General features: G+C 32.3%; 1 pseudogene; it reads right to left on the bottom strand.

Annotated features, from left to right (window-relative positions):
- Window positions 1-541: 541 nt before the first annotated feature.
- LOC101401817 (olfactory receptor 8G5-like) lies at window positions 542-1,444 on the bottom strand (annotated as a pseudogene).
- Window positions 1,445-5,238: the final 3,794 nt, after the last annotated feature.

The raw sequence follows: 5,238 nt of genomic DNA, 5'->3' as shown, positions 1-5,238 counted from the left end.
TCTTAAGTAAGAAATAAAGGAAATTACTCACAAAAAGAAGGTGTGGAGTGGGATATGGTGAGAAAGAGACTTTTCCAGACTAGAGATGTGCAAAAGCTCAAGATTACAGTCATCATATTGCTATGATTTTTGTTGTTTTTCACCAGATAGAAGAAAGGAGATTGGCAATCACTGCTAGAAGATATTTTCATTGATTGAGGGATCTATCAATTGTATGGAAGAAAAGGGCAGGAAGTAATGGTGATGGCACTAGTGTGTCTATGTACCCAAATCATCTTTAGTATTTCTTATAATCCAAGAGTCAATGATATTTATGAGAGAAGAATTCAGAGAGAAATGGCATCAAAAGTCCTTGGAATAAGAAATAATGTCAACAGAATGTCCCTAAACATATGGATATACAGATATATGTTTATATATATTCAACATATAGATATATTATGAGGATCTATGTTGATAGGTGAACTAAAATTAGATATATCAATTCATATAATATAATAGCCAATGACAGACTAATAAATCATGCTCATATTATTTCTAATTAGAAGAATATTTTCCTCTCTAGCATTTTCTTCAGGGCAACATTGATATCTTTATTCCTTAGGCTGTAGATCAGAGGATTCAGCACTGGCACAACAATAGTGTAAAACACAGAGGACACTTTCCCTTGGTCCATGGAGCTGAATGATGGCTGCAGGTACATGAATGCCGCAAATCCAAAGAAAACAGTTGAGATGTGGGAGTTGCAAGTGCTAAAGGCTTTAGACCTGCCTTCAATGAAGTGAATGCGGAGGATGCTATCAATGATGAAGATGTAGGAGCCAAGAATGGTCAGGCTGGGGACAAGGATATTAATTGCACTAAAGATTAGAATCAATAATTCATTGACAAAGGTACTAGAGAAGGAGAGCTTTAGAATGGAAACAATATCACATCAAATTTCAGAAATGAACCCTAAACATGCAGCCTGTATGAGCGAATGCACAAACTAGTCTTACAACATGCACTCCCAAAATCAGGGTGTAACAGGCCTGATGAGACATTATGATATTACAAAGCAAAGGGCTACAGATGGCAACATAGTGGTCATATGGCATTGCAACTAACATGTAACACACTCTGAGATAGCAAAAACAATGAAGAGCTGAGTTGTACATTCAGGGTAGGAGATGATGTTCTCTGTCACAAAGTTCACCAGCATTTCGGGGGTAATGACAGAGGATTGGCAGAGACCAATGAAGAACAAGCTGTTGAGGAAACCGTACATGGGGGTGTGCAGGGGAGAACTGAGCCCAATCAGGGTGATCATGCTCAGGTTCCCCACCACTGTGACCACACAGATTCCTAGGAAGAGGGGCAGCTGGAGTTCTGGCTGCTCTGTTAACCCAGCGAGGATGAACTCAGTCACTGTGGAATGATTTCCTGCTGCCATTTTCCTCTGGGGAGTTTCTGAAAGGGAGAGAGGAAAATATGGTTGTTGGAGGGACTTCATCATTCTTGTATATTTAGAGTAGGGTGCCCCGTATAGATGATTCATGGTTTAGGTATCCTCTTGGTTTATGTGATCATTTAACCCTGGGTCAATTTATGTAATTAAAACTTATCTCAATTTAATATTTATTAAGCCTTATTTTCAAATATAATAAATGTATTTCATATTAAAATAGTTGAGCCATGTTTATAATCATTGAAAACTTTCTAAGTTTCTATTTCCTATTTTGAACATTTTGATAATCATCAAGCCTATATTTCTAAGTTGAGACTCACAACCTTAAATATTTAGAGAAGCCAATGTCAATGAGAAAAACTGACTGAGTGACAACTTGGGAGAACAAACCCTGCCTAAGAGTAGTAAGTAGTCTTTAATAACCTGCAATTAATTTCTGGCAGAGGTCAACAGAGACATTATTTTCAGACCTTTCAATTTTTAAAATAATTATCAGGAAATCTGAATTTCTACTTAAAACTTCAAATGTTCAAATATTATTACTAAAATGAGACAACGCCTGCAACAATCATTGTGCAAAGGTACCAACTGGATTGGCCCCCAGTTAGCAGGTCTGTTGTCTCTGGACCAAGTACTTCCGCCTTTGCTTAAGAAAAGCAATAAGTTAAATGGACAGGCCTTAAAGTCAAAGTGCCTGTGCTCATATTCTGATCCCATCATTTACCAGCCGATACCTTTGGACAAGTAAAACAACCTCTTTGTGTCTTGACTTCCAAATCTGTAAAAGAGAAATAATATTACCCACCTTGTAATGAAATTGGGAGAGACTTATCAATCAGAAGGTGAGCATGATCATTACTGTGATGTTTTTATTACCTACTAACATTTTATCAATTGGAAAATAAGCTATAATTACTCACTTCAAATAACAGAAATGGAAATCTTAATATTGCAATCCTCCTTTCTTTATCATCTTTAGTGCAAAGCAGAGGCATACAGTTAGCAAACATAGAATTACAAATGTGGTTCCCTATTCTGTTAAACAGCAAAGAGATGATTTAATCATTGCATGCACCAAAGTAAAATTTTCAAAGAGATTAGTGTTGAATTATAAAAATATATGAAATATAGAAAATCTAAAATTTTCTGTTTCACTTCTACACTAAAATAAACCTGAAAACATAGATCTGAGCTTAATTTAAAACATCTGGATGAAAACACCAAAGAGAATCTTTAGGTCATGGAGTAGATTCAGATTTTTTATAAAGGACATACATGCACACACAAAATAAAACAAAAGCAAAATAAATAAACAACAATAACAAAAAAACTAACCATAAAAATGGTTAAAGTGTACTTCATCAAAATTAAAAACTGCTCTTCAAAAGACACCATTAAGAAAACAAAAAGGTAAGCTCAAGGCAATACATATATCTGACAAAGGATTTTATCCCAAATATGTAAATAATCTTTATAATTTTTAATATAAATCAAGCAAATTTAAAAGGTTTGAAATATCTGAACAGATACCCCACACACAGATATATATGAATTGTCAATAAGCATATGAAAATAAAAATGTAGTTAGTCATCAAGGAAATGAAAATTAAGTACCTTTATTGGAAGAGGTAAAACAAACCCACCAAGAAACCGCTGGCGACACCAAGTGTTGGTGAGAAGCAACTGAACTTATACAAAGTTCATGTGGGGTGTAAAACTTTTCAACCACTTTGGAAAACAGCTTGGCAATTTCTTATAAATTTAAACAGACATTTACTATTTAATCCAGTAATCTTTCTCCTCAGTATTTACTCCTAAGAAATTGTAAACTTTTGTATACACAGAGAGTCATACAAAAATGTGCATGGCTGCTTTATTCATAACAACTCAAAATTAGAAACAGCAAATGTATGTTCATCGACTGATGAATAGAAGAATGAGTTGTAGTATACATGCATATATATATATTCATATATACATGGAAAGAGACAGAGAGAGAACATTACTACTCAGCATTAAAATAGGAAAAAATAAAAAATACATGAAGTAACACAAATCTCAAAAACATGATTTTGGAAGAAATTGCACAAAATTTACCTTAAATGTTTGGAAGTCTTCGCTAGTGTAGCAAACTAGACCTATGATTTGTTTTTTGTGTGAAAATTTTTAGCAAGGTATTTAAATTATTTAATAGATAATCACTGATTCAGATTTTATCTTTTTTCTCAGCTTTTCTAAATTGAAATTTCAATACATTCATCCACTTTCAAAATTATCAAATGTGTTACATTTGTTTTTTATAATGATTTATTTAACATTTAAAAACAATATTTGCAGACTATGCAGAGATTCATTACTGAAATCAGAAAACTATGATTCTTCTCTTTTTGTCTTGATCTCTCATTCCAAAAGTTTTCTAATTTTATTAATCTATCTAAGTAAACTAACTTCTGGCTATGTTGATTTTATAAATTATATATTTATTTTCTACTTAAATTATTTCTAATAACTTAATTATTTTATTCTTTATACATTTCTTTGGTATGATTTTCTGTTCTTTTCCAAACTTCTTGAAATGAAAGCTTAAATCAACATCTTCAAATTTTATTTTTTCTAATATACACATATAAGGTATAAATTTCTTTCTAAGCCCCATTTAGTTGTATCTCATAACTTTTGATATGTCAAATTTACAATATCATTCAGTTTAAAATATTTTATAATTTGTGTTTTATTTTTTCATTGTCCCGTGGATTATGTGGAAGTGAATGAAATTTCCAGCATGTGGGAGTTTTTTTCCAACTATTCCTGTTTTTAAATGTCTGTCTTAATTTCATTGTGGTTGGTGAACATGCTCTGAATTATGTAAATTACTGTAAATTGCTAAGATATCTTTATAATAAAGCATAAGATCAGTTTTTATAAATATTCCCAATGCATCCTAAAATATGTTGTCTGTTTTTGAGGGTCCTGTGATGTGTATATTTCAATTATGTTCACTTTGCTAATTATGTTGTTTACATTTTCCATATGCGTAATGACTATTTTGTCTGTTGTTCTAATGGCTGTTGAGATAGGTATGTTAACGTCTCCCACTAAAGTTTCTGATCTGTCTGTTTATCCCATTAGTGGTTCGAACCTTAAATTAAACCCTATACCATTACGGAACGGCTCACTTTACATTTAGTAATGTGTCTTAATTAAAGCCTCTTTTGTCTGGTATTAGTGTATTATCACAAGATTTATTTTTGATTAGAGTTTGCAGAGCATATAGTTTTCCATCTATGTGATATTTCTGTATACTTTTTGAAAGAAACATGAAATAATCATTTAAAATAGTATTACATAAAATAGCAACAAGTTAGCATCATACCTAGTAATAAATCTAACAAAACATGTGCAATGTCTATACACTGAAACCTTCAAATAATTCTGAAACTAAGAAAACCTTAATAAGGAAAGGGATGTACTATACACATGGATTAGAAGATTGAACAGTGTAAAGATATTGTCTCACAAATACATGGATACATTCAACATAATTCAATTCCTGGATATAACATCTAAACAAATAAGCAATATCTTAAGAAACCAATAAAGTCCTGAGGGACCATTTGGCTACTTCTGGTCATCTCTTAGGATTTATAGAAAATATCAGCTTAGCCCAATATTGGAGGAGAATCAAGATATCAATTAGCAAAAAGGTTATAAATATTGTACTCTGGAAACTCAAGGTGGATATTTTAATGTGCTGGCCTTCATGCTCTATACCCCTTTCTTCCTGTCCATTT

The sequence above is a fragment of the Ceratotherium simum genome, chromosome 7 (assembly GCF_057802395.1).
Source record: "Ceratotherium simum simum isolate JZ-2026a chromosome 7, ASM5780239v1, whole genome shotgun sequence".
Classification (NCBI taxonomy): Eukaryota; Metazoa; Chordata; class Mammalia; order Perissodactyla; family Rhinocerotidae; genus Ceratotherium; species Ceratotherium simum.
Note: the sequence above shows the minus strand (reverse complement) of the source record. Positions and strands in the feature narration are given on the sequence as shown.